Source organism: Pleurodeles waltl, chromosome 2_2 (genome assembly GCF_031143425.1).
Source record: "Pleurodeles waltl isolate 20211129_DDA chromosome 2_2, aPleWal1.hap1.20221129, whole genome shotgun sequence".
NCBI classification, from domain to species: domain Eukaryota; kingdom Metazoa; phylum Chordata; class Amphibia; order Caudata; family Salamandridae; genus Pleurodeles; species Pleurodeles waltl.
Window position 1 is genome coordinate 767,809,150 of NC_090439.1, and position 12,081 is coordinate 767,821,230.

Consider the following 12,081-nt stretch of genomic DNA (forward strand, 5'->3'; position numbering starts at 1 on the left):
AGATGCTGGTTCTTACTTATTGGCATGATGTGATGTTTTTTTAAACACATGGAGTGTCCTTATTTTACAATCTTGTAAAGATGCTTGGCAAATCGTCTGGCTCTAGTGTTTAAAAATACCCTAAAATATTGCATTGCATTTTAAATAGAACGTTTGTTTTTACTGACTGTACATGTGCATATTCCCACAGTTTTGTCACTACCTTCCATCTTGACGTTTCCATTTTTAAGAAAGTTTACCATGGTTAGGTAATTTTAGGGCCGATGTATTCAATAAAAGTGATGGATTATTTAAAATACTTAAGGAATATGATATTTGACCAAAAGAGTTCGATTTGAAACAAACATTGAAAGCTCTTACAATAGCTTGAAGAGCCTGTCCTAAATGTTTTCATAACTATGTGGATGCACGTGTTCTCCCAACCTTTTCAGTTTTGGGCACGCTCTGGTACAAAGGCCTGCAGACCTGGCTTCCACCTCTCCTCTGCCAAAATGCTGTTCACCTCTGCTTTTCTGTATAATTCATTCTACAATAGGACTGGCCTAACACTATGTCAGGCTATACGCCTATCACTGAAGAATGTTACATATCAATAACTAACAAACAAGTTAGTGATGTCGACGAAGTCCATATAATCCTCTCTCTGACGCGCTGTCAGTTTCTTCCGAGACTGTTTTTTCCACACAAAAAACCTTCAGCCACTTAAATATATTATCTGACTATGGAAACAATGTGCAAAAAAAGAGACATCTCAGTGTCATTTAATTGCAGACCTCAATGAAGGTATCTTAATGCCAAAAACTAGATCTTCTAGAGAAAAAGAAAAAAAAAAGGTTTGAAGAGCTTTCCTTGTAACGGGAGTCCCTGTTCTTAGAAATCAGTTTGCAGAGCGGGTCGGATGGGTGAGTCAGTAAGGAATCTGTGGCTAGATCCTGTCTCCCACAGATAAGGTGTTACCAAAGGTAAGTAACTTGTTCATCTGATAGAGACATCTGTCCGCACATTCCTTACCTTACAATTAGATACCAGAGCAAGGCCATACCCGGAGGTGGGTCTGTGGGCCAATTTGAGACAAGGAAGTTCTGCAGGACCGAATGGGCAAAATGTCAGTCACAACGGACTTGACTGTCCCGAAGGTACAGTTTGGTAAATGTGTGCAGGGGAGCCCATGTTGCTGCATGGCAGATATCCAAGATCAGAGCATCACTCATCCTAATGCAGTGATCCCGGGTCTGGCTTTGGTAAAATGAGCACACAAGCCCTCAGGGGGATGCTTTTTGGCCAATGCGTAGCAGATTTTAATGCAGATCATGACTGATCCTACTAAAAGTCACTGAATAGAACAAGCCAGTCTAGAAAAAGGAAAGAGAGACCGGACGCTCTTAGGAATTTAGATGAGTAAGAACATATGCCACACCATAGGAACTGGGGAAGAACCACAGGGAAGTAAAGTCATGAAGACATTGAAAAGCATGAGAACAGTGTTACCATGGCAGTGGGGAAAAAAATGTGTTGGAAGACAAGAGACAATATGAATATAAAGACTACTTGCTCCCAAGGAGGGATCGAACCCATGTTTGTCCAGTATATGAGGGCCCAGAGTCAACAGGCAATGCCACTGAGCTATAGCTCTTTGCCATAGAAAGCAATTATTTTAGCCAAACCTGCTCTGTAAAAGCACAGATCAAAGGGGGAAACCCAAGAGCCCATCTGTGATGGAGAAAGCATTGAACAATGCTTTAATAGAAACATGGTGAAGACAACAACAGCAACTATTGGTATAGTAATAACATTTGTCCTAAGAAAAAACTGCCGGAGATAATTTCAACACCTCTGGGCCCATCTATAACATATAACATACATGGGAGAAAAATACAAATAATTGCCTATTGTTAGAAATGGGGTCTTTGGTTGGCAGTCAGGTTACCCCCTGTCCAAGCGAGGACCCTCACTCTAGTCAGGGCAAATGAGAAGCACGCCTGGTTAACCCCCACCTAAGCAGGCAGGCTTAAAACAGAAGCTGTGTGTAAAGTATTTGTACCAACACTCACAGTAAAACAGTGAAAACACTACAAAATGGACACCCCACCAGTTTAGAAAAATAGGTAATATTTATCTAAATCAAACCAGACCAAAATAACAAAAATCCAACATACACAAGTTAAAATATGAATTTTCAAAAGAATAGAAGTCTTACTCCATAGAAAACAATGGAAACGTTGATTTTGAACAAAGTACCTGGTTAGCGTAAAAAATAAAGCTGCACAGGTGAGCGTGCGTCAGGAAAGGCAGTGATGCGTTGATTCCTTTCTCGCAAGGGAGTCCGTGCAGCGTTTCTTCTCCAGTTGGGTTGGCAATGTGTCATTTTTCTCCCTCACAAGAGAGGAATGTGACAATTTTCAGACCGGGCACCTCGGATCCACGCAGAGTCAGGTTGACTTTGATGCTCGGTGACAATGCGTGGAAAACCATGTTGCACAGTGTTAGAAAACTGCGCTTCATGGGGTTTGCATCATTATCATCAGCCGCAAATGGGTGTTGCACATTGTTTCTCCAGCCGCAATGCGTTGATATCCCAGTCACGATGCAGGTGGATCATCGATTTTAGCTGCGTAGGCAGTGGCGTGTCATTTATCAGCCGCGTTGCAGATGGTGCATTGAAAATTTCCCGGCATGGCGTTCTTTGCATCGATTTTCAGCTCTTGTCTGCCAACTTCACCTTTCAAGCGCCCGGGGACTGGATAGGATACCACTTGGCAGGGCAGGAATCTCAGCAGAGATTCCAGATGTTAGCAGAGGAAGTCTTTGATGGCCCTGAGACTTCAAAATAGGAGGCAAGCTCAGTTCAAGCCCTTTGAGATTCTTCTCAAGCATGAATGCACAACAAAGTCAAGTCTTTGTCCCCTTTCACAGGTAAAGGCAGCAACTGCAGGATAGCCCAAAAAAAGCGCAGTCACAGGCAGGGGCAGCACTTCGTCTCAGCTCTTCAGCTGTTCTCCTTGGCAGAGGTTCCTCTTGATTCTAGGAGTGATTTAATTTTCAGTGTTTTTGGGTCCAATACTTATCCCCTTTCTGCCTTTGAAGTAAGCCTACTTCAAAGGACAGTCTGTTGTTCACAAGATCCTGCCTTGCCCAGGCCAGGCAGCATACACTCACCAGGGGGTTGGAGACTGCATTGTGTGAGGGCAGGCACTGCCCCTTCAGGTGTGAGTGACCACTTCTCCCTCCCCTCCTAGCACAGATGGCTGATCAGGATATGCAAGCTACACTCCACCTCCCTTTTGTCACTGTCTAGAGGAGATTCACAAACAGCCCTACTGTCAAACTGACACAGACAGGCAAGCCACAAACAGGCAGAGTCACAAAATGGTTTAAGCAAGAAAATGCCTACTTTCTAAAAGTGGCATTTTCAAACTAACAATCTAAAAACCAACTTCACTAAAAGATGTATTTTCAAATTGTGAGTACAGAGACCCTAAGCTCCACACTTCTATCTGCTCTCAAAGGGAATCTTCACTTTAAAGTTACTTAAAGGCAGCCCCCATGTTAAACTATGAGAGAGTTAGACCTTGTAACAGTGAAGACTGAATTTAGCAGTATTTCACTGGTGGGACATGTAACACATATCAGTATATGCGGCACCTTTAACATACACTTCACCCTGCCCATGGGCCTACCTTAGGGGTGCCTTACATATATATAAGAAGGAAAGGTTTAGGCCGAAGTCGAATTGACAATTGAAAACTGCTCACACAGACACTGCAGTGGCAGGTCTGAGCCATGTTTACAGGGCTACTAGTGTGGGTGGCACAACCAATGATGCAGGCCCACTAGTAGCATTTGAGTTACAGGCCCTGGGCACCTCTAGTGCACTTTACCAGGGACTTACTAGTAAATCAAATATGCCAATCATGGATAAGGCAATTTACACATACATTTTACATAGAAGCACTTGCACCTTAGCACTCGTTAGCAGTGGTAAAGCGCCCAGAGTATTAAAAACAGCAAAAACAGAACCCAGCACACATCAACAACCTGGGAAGCAGAGGCAAAAGGTTAGGGGAGACCACGCCAAAGATGCCAAGTCTAACACTTATATACTGACAAAAGGAAATTAAGCCGTCACTACGATGATGTCATAAATACATATGAGGACTGAGCCGAGTAATCAACACAGCAAGATAGTACTAATATAAGAGGATGGAAAGTGTGGAGAACATCACACAACCCAGTAAAGTAAAGGCTGCTGAAGCATTTAATCCAATGCCAACTAAAGGAGTAGCCCACAAACAGGTCGCTGATTTCAAAATCTTAAAAGATGACAGCAGGTGTGCAAAACCTGGCTGAAGTACGGAATAAAAGGTAAAACCCCTCAAAGTAGAAGTCTGCAAACTGAAAACAATGTAGGATAGCTGACTCAACAAAAGGAGTTTCAACCTATAGAAGAGCTACAATTGTTGATTATAGAAAATAATGTTCCAACATGAAATGGGAGACATTAAAATCACCGTAAGGTATAAGACAAAGCACGCCTTCTGCCTTCACAATGCTTATGTATAAGGGCATCTTCCGAAGGAAGTAAGGTACACAGCAAGAGGGGAATATTCCCTTATGAGGTAAGGAAACCTAACAATAAAGAAGAAACCTTATAACTACCCCCTGGGGGATAGAAATATTATGGCTCCCCGTGGAATAGAGTGAAATGAGCCGACCAGGGAGACAGTGTCCAAAGGGAGTAGCCAATCCTTATTACAAACTAATCCTGAGAAAAACTGAACCATAATGTTAAAGGAACATGCATAGACTACCAGCAGACTAGAAATAAGGGCAAGATGCCACAAATAAAGACCAGCAGGGTGCAAGGATGAAGAAAAAATCCCATACTATAGAAAACATAAAGAATTTGAACATGTGTACCTCTGGTACCGGAGATACCAGTGGCAAGAGCCCATGCTGTTGAGGTATTCAAGAGCAGCTCGCTAAAGAATTGCAAGGATGCACGGATGGGAAGGGCGTCATCTCTTGCCCCATTGTTCAGCATGGGATATTGAGTCCCTCAGGAGAAGTAGAACAACCCTAGAAAGGGAGGCATAAATATTACTCCAAGATTAAAGCAAGAAAAAATGAGAGATTCACCATAAATAGGCTCTGGTGCAAAGCGGTGAGTCGTGTACAAAAGCTCCCTGAGAGTTATAGTTATAAGCTCCTTTTCAAGGGATATTAAAAGTACCACAAATGTACCTAGTTCAGCGAAAAAGAAAAAACCTGTTCCAACAGGTGTTAAACCCATTTAGGGCCACAAACAATATACCTACAGAAAGCAGCAATGAAAAACTGTTATTGACAGGCCTTAATAACTAGTACTAATACTTGGACAAGGCAGATACGCTGCACTGGGTGCCACCAGATAGTGGAATGGTTCAGAAGAAACGAAAAAAGGGGATACAAGAATAGACATATTTAGGAGTCTTTTCTACCCTGACTGTCCCTAAAGCGTTGCAATGCAAAATCGGCATACGTTTCGAACAGGTGGGTGCCATCGAAGGGAATGGGCTCCAGGGTGGTTTGGTCAGCCCCAGAAAAGCCAGAGTGGCGTAGGCAGGCATGTCAGTGCTGTGCTACTGAATGGGCCATGACTCAACCTACTAAGTCTGTGGTATACCACATTTTATTGTAAACTTAACTTCCTCTTGCCCATCCTGGAGTGTCTTGAGGAGTTTGTGCCAGGTCTCCTATGGTAGAAAAATGGCAGGCACACCACTGAATCTCACAACGCATGGAAAAAGTGGCCCGGAAAGCATGCAGTGTTTATAATCGGCTGAGGAAAAAATGTTTCTTTCACAAGTTTCCACCCATATGGACTCCCTGTCCTGAGGAACGCTAGGGTCAGAATAAGGTGTAGCGGCCTGTACCACAAAACCTCACAGAGTTGGGTGCTGAATCAGACAACACGGGTCTCCGGGGGAGGGCTGGGGTCTATGGGCTATGGACAGGTCTACAGGAGCCCCCCATAGCTGGTTTAACCCATGCCCCTAATAAAAGGTCATACAGTACTTCACAGTAGGGGAGCACAAGCTCTACTCCTGTTTGACCCTGGTGAAGCACTGTTATCAAGGGGTCAGTGGTGTCCTCCACAGAGGGGAGCCGTAAATCTAGAACCACAGCTGTCCTCTTCAGAACCTCAAAGAAGAAGGAGCTCACCTCTTTAGAAAGGCTGGTGGGGTCAGGAGGTCCAAAGCTGGTGAGGACTCAAGGCCACTGCCTCAGCCAGCTCTGCCAGTCAACTACCCTCAGTCTCACCTATGGGGTTCTAAAACCCAGCACCTCAATGTGACCCCCAAAAGCCTGTTCCTCTGGAGGTAAAACAGCAAGGGACTATTAGAAGGAGAGTGAAAGGTACTCAAAAAAGAGGGATCAGGAGGAATTATGGTCCAGTGTATATCCTCCTAATGGAAACGTCAAAATATAAGTGATACACTGTTCCAACCATAAAGAACGGAAACTGGTGGCAGGGGTCCTAAATTCTAGGAGCAAGAGGCCTCACACATCCATAGGATGTCATGCTTCATCATCGGCACTGCTCCTCGTCAGACCGGCACTACAATGTCTGACGGGCACCACCCCTGATGGGGGGGCTCTTTGCCAGAGATCTTTTTTTATGGTGGTGCTGTGACCCCAAAGGTGAAAGAAGTGTTAGAGGAGATCAAAGGAAAGCGTGGTTAAAATTGACTCTCAAAACCGACACTGAGACAATAGTTTTATTAGACCAGATGGACGGTCAGGGCCAAGGTTAAAAAGTATAGTCACAAGAGTGAGTTTAGAAATTAAGATCAATCACTCTGTAGAAAAAAATATCAAAGGGAGGAGTCTGGGGATTTTCCAAAGCCTACCCTCTCATTATAAGATAGGCCAAAAACCTGAGGAAATGCTCCGGATCTGCATTGGAAGTGCAAAAGAAGGAACTGCCATCAGTGCATCAGAGAGAGGAATATATGAACTCTGTTGATGTCCCAACCGGTAGACGACCTTGCCATGGAGTCACACGACAGTCCTCTTCCAATGGCAGAGGTACTGCTCAGAAAATAATTCTGGATTCAGTCTGGCACCTGGGAAGAATTTAACGGTAAGGCATCTTCGGCTAGATGTCTCTATCAGATGTAATGTACATTAGCTATAACATGACAGACCACTGTGTCCAGTTAAATGTGTTATAGAATCGGGCAATGGAATAGTGCGAGAAATTGGGTTGTTGGTTGAGTTGGGTGGTGACCCTGCTCAAGCAACGGCCACAGTCCCCATCCGGAAGAATCACAGAAGCCACTAAATTAACCTGTATTTAACTTTCTGGCAGCTTGGCACAAAGCAGTCAGGCTTAACTTAGACGCTATATGTATAGTATTTATGCAGCGCAAACAGCCATAAAGTTAAAATACAACACAGGAAAAATCCCACACCAATTTAGAAACATACAGTACATTTTATTAAATTATTTGACACCCAAAAGACAAAGGGGGTCATTCTGACCCTGGCGGCCGGTGGCCGCCAGGGCCACCGACCACGGGAGCACCGCCAACAGGCTGGCGGTGCTCCAACGAGCATTCTGACCGCGGCGGTTCAGCCGCGGTCAGAAGCGGAAAGTCAGCGGTCTCCCGCTGACTTTCCGCTGCTCGTTTGAATCCTCCATGGCTGCGGAGCGCGCTCCGCAGCCATGAGGATTCTGACCCCCCCTACCGCCATCCTGTTCATGGCGGGAAAGCCGCCATGAACAGGATGGCGGTAGGGGGGGTCGCGGGGCCCCTGGGGGACCCTGCCGTGCCCATGCCAATGGCATGGGCACGGCAGGGGCCCCCGTAAGAGGGCCCCGCAAAGTATTTCAGTGTCTGCCTTGCAGACACTGAAATACGCGACGGGTGCCACTGCACCCGTCGCACCTTCCCACTCCGCCGGCTCGATTACGAGCCGGCATCCTCGTAGGAAGGGAGTTTTTCCCTGGGCTGGCGAGCGGTCTTTTGGAGACCGCCCGCCAGCCCAGGGAAAAACTCATAATACCCTCCGCGGTCTTCTGACCGCGGAGCGGTATAATGGGGGCGGAATTCTGGTGGGCGGCGTCCGCCGCCCGCCAGAATCAGAATCACCCCCAAAGTCTAATTAATAGATCAGGATATATGAAGCTTTCAAGTTTAAGGTAAAAACTAGCCTCTAAAAGATTGAAGTGTCAACAGTGAACATCTAATCACTGTATGGCACATGACGATGGAGTGCAAGTCAGATAGAAAAAGTGGATTGGCCCTGGTCGGTGTTTACCTTCCGACTTGGAAGAAATTCCAAGAAAAAAATGTCCTGAGAAGGTAAAGTACAGTGAGGCAAGGCTGCAGGCGACATCCATGGAGGCAGAGTTGTTATCGAGGAGCCGATGGAAGAAGTTGTGGTAAAGATTTATTTGTTTGCACTTAGTAACTTTTTTGAAAGTCAAAAATCTCCAGCACAACAAGTGTGGAGGCTGTAACTGACAAAAGTTCTACAATGATAGAAAACCCTTGGACTGGTTGCTGAATAGGATTTACTGCTGTGGAGAAGAATGTACTGTGGACTGCTGCAAAGTCAGGCCAACAGGCAATGCACCTTGGGTGGATAGATGAGCAGGATGGTCCCGGTCTCCTCTTGGTTTTCAGAGCAGTTTTTAACCAAAGATGTTCCCACCACCAAGGGTCTAGAACTAGAGAGGCACCACTTGGGGAGGTAGCACTCACACAGGCTGGGTCTAGGTGCGGGCTCAAGATGGTTGGAGCCTTTTCTGTCCCTCAGGTTTCGATCAGAATGCCAGCCAACTAGACCTTGAAGTCACTCTGGTAGTCCTGGGTTCATCAATAGAACATAGCTCAAACAGCAAGGCAGACCTCTGAGGGCTCCAGCAGGCTTCAGGCAGCAAAGCATTTTTCTGAAGTACACAGAAGACCATAGCAGCAGGCAGTCCTCTGAAAGTCCTTTTGCAGGTCCCAAAAGTGAACTGAAGAGTGATTCTGAGCATCCTATTTTTTTACTCCAAGCTGGTTACATGAGAAGGCAGAAAACAGCCTATTCAGTTGCAAGTAGGCCTGTGCCCAACTTGCCCCCCCCATCCTGCCAGTCGAGGGCCAATCCAGGCGCACCTATTCTCTCTTTCGTGTGACTGTCTGCAAGGAATAACCACAGTCCAATTGCCAACTACATACCGTCATGTGAACCAGGAACAAGCTGCTGGCACTAAATAGTTAGGACAGCAAAATGGCAACTTTCTAAAAGTGGCATTTTGAAAAATGTAGCTTAGAATCCAACTTTACCATTAAAGAGGATTTTTAATTACAATTTCGCAGAAACCAAAAATGAAATGTTCACCTGTTCCCAGTCAAAAGCTAGCTTTTATTAAATGTAATAAGGTGACCCAATGTTATACTATCTGAGAGGTAGGCCTCACAGCAGTGAAGAACATATTTAGGGGGGCGGGCTCACTACCAGGACATGTAAAACTTAAAGGTACATGTTCAACCTTATTAAAAAACAATGCACCCTGCCCCATGGGCTACCCAGGACCTACCTCAGAGTGACTACAATGCAATAAACGGGGAGTTTAAGGCTTGGCAAGGGAGTTATATTGCCAATTCAAATAGGCTATTTCAAAAATGCATTCAGGCTGCAATGGCAGAACCTGGTACATGTTTTAAGTGGTTACCTAAGTGGGTTTCCCAATAGGTGCTGCAGGCTCTCTAGTAGCATTTAGCCTACAGGGCCTGGGTATATGGTATACCACTTTATTTGAGACCTATAAGTAAAGTAAATCTGCCAATCAGGATTGACAATTTTACCATGTTCAAAGCAGAGAGCACAAGCTCTTAAGCACAGGCTAGCAGTGGGAAAGTACACAGAGTCCTAAAGCCAAAATGTTTAGGAGAAGACCACCCTAATTCTCCCAGTAATACATGTGTTGTATGACCTTGGTGGGCAGCACAAAGAGCTAGTGTCATCTTCATCTTACATGAATTCATAGATTTCCCTCCAAATTAAAATCTTCTAGGTTGCTGCTAAATCAGGCTTCTGCTTTCTAGTCATTAAATAGAACAAGAATGATACTTTCTTTTTCGCCATAAGAGTAACCAAGTACCAGTAATTTGTCTCTAATGTAAGTTGCACACTTGACTTGCAGTTTATTTGAACAAAAAAGGCAATCAAGAAATTACGCTGCTCTAAATCAGGCATTGAGTAGTGGGTTTAGCTGCCCAGCAGTATCCGACTAACATCTCTACTAAGGGAAGAAATCTCGGGAATCAGCAGTGACTATGGAAGGGGAGAAGTCCACAGGACAGGAAATCCTCTTCCGGTGATGAGGCAGGAACCAGACTCACACCGACTGGAGTCCTGACTAGCAAGTCGTGGGCTCAGGAACAGAAGACCTCTGTATAGAATCTTGAAGCAACATGGTAGCCAGTATTGCTGCCATTCTCACAAGATCTTGTAGGGGCCTGAAAAACCAACAACTGAAGTGTGTCTCAAAAAGACAGGAGGTGCATACACAGGGGCATGGAGAACATAAATCTGTAGGTAAGAACAAAGGATATCAGAGCAGAAATGTGTGTCATGCAGGAAACAAGCAAAAGAGTTTGCAGGCAAAGTCACCACACCACAACAACCCGTAATCAAGGGAGGAGCTGCAAGTACATGCAGGCAAAGGCACCCTGACAAACGACAGAAGAGGCTGCAGGTGCATGCATACAATGGCACATCATGTCACACCACAGTAAACCATAGCACACATAAGCAGGAGTAGGTAGGAGCCATGACATGTAGTCACCTCAGTGCATTGGTCCTAGGTGCTAAACCTCAGAGTGGAGCTCTCATCAGGATGATTTCCGTGGTGCCCTTGATCGCAGATGTCAATCTAGCAAAGTCTCTGTATTTCAATTGCAGCCTCTTGATGTAGATCATGCCCTGTGTCATTGTGTCAGTATTGCCTTGTCTCAACTACCTTGCAGACTCTGCTTCTTCTGAGCAGCATGTTCTTCATTTAAGGAAACCTCCAATGTCCCTGCAATCATTCATCTCCCTCTTTCAAAGTAGGATGCAAGCTGCCCTCCTGGCAAGTTCAGTGAGCCTTTCCTTCATAGTGGCTCCAAGCCTGGCAAGGGCTGTTGGTGGTCAGTATGTGACTTTTGGAGCTAAAAAGAAAATCTGGTAGCAATTGAGACAATTGTTACCTGGAAAGCAGGAAGAAGCTGGGAGTATTCTCTCAGAAATAGCCCAAAACAGGAGGACAAAGGCAAGGTAGGCTGCCCCACTTAACTACTTGTTAACCCTTTTGGGTTCGCCTGTCCAAGCAATGAGCTAGGTGGAGGCAGAGGGAAATATCTAGCTTGAGAGTCACTCCCTGTCTCCTTGCTTACTTAAGCAATACTGTACTGACTGACCTACTGAACGTACTCTGTAATGTTCTGGGGGCTCTTCCTCCAAGCTTCCATCTTTGGTACATTACAGACTGTGCTTAATACTAAATGGAACCCACTGTTGCTGTAGCCATATGCATTATCTTGCTCTCCAGAGGCATTCTTCATAATTTGGCATTGTGCACATATGCACCATCTACACATCTGTAAAACATGCACATGCAGCATTCATGCCTCTTATGGATCAATGAAGGATCAGGAGATTTTAACTTCTACATGCATGAGATGCCAGTAGGCTGCTCTCCCAAAGCAGGCTACTGAGAAAAATGGCCTGATTTGCACATACTATATTATGCTATACACTTGTGGCCACCACTGTCAGCCCTCTACAACTAGGGAGATGACAGTAGACACTCTCCTAAAAATGGAAAATGCACTTGGTGTGTCCTCCTGGCCTCAGAGTCCTGTTTATGATCTCATTTTGCATCACAGAAATGCCTCAGAGTACATTAATGATTGTTGTTTGTTTTGAGGTGGGGGTCAGTACAATTTTTTATGAGTACTTCGATACATAGGCATAAATTCTCCAGCTTTTTCTGTCCCTACACAGTTTTCTAAATACCTAGCCAAGCCTGTATGTTGATTGTTTATATAACACCAAGCCCAC

The 12,081-nt window shown here is 45.1% G+C and overlaps 1 protein-coding gene across 2 annotated transcripts in view; it reads left to right on the forward strand.

The window, feature by feature from the left end:
* Positions 1 to 12,081, forward strand: part of LOC138282607 (polyamine-modulated factor 1-binding protein 1-like) — a 1,030,040-nt gene that overhangs the window by 753,887 nt on the left and 264,072 nt on the right. The gene's annotated exons all lie outside the window — the stretch shown is intronic.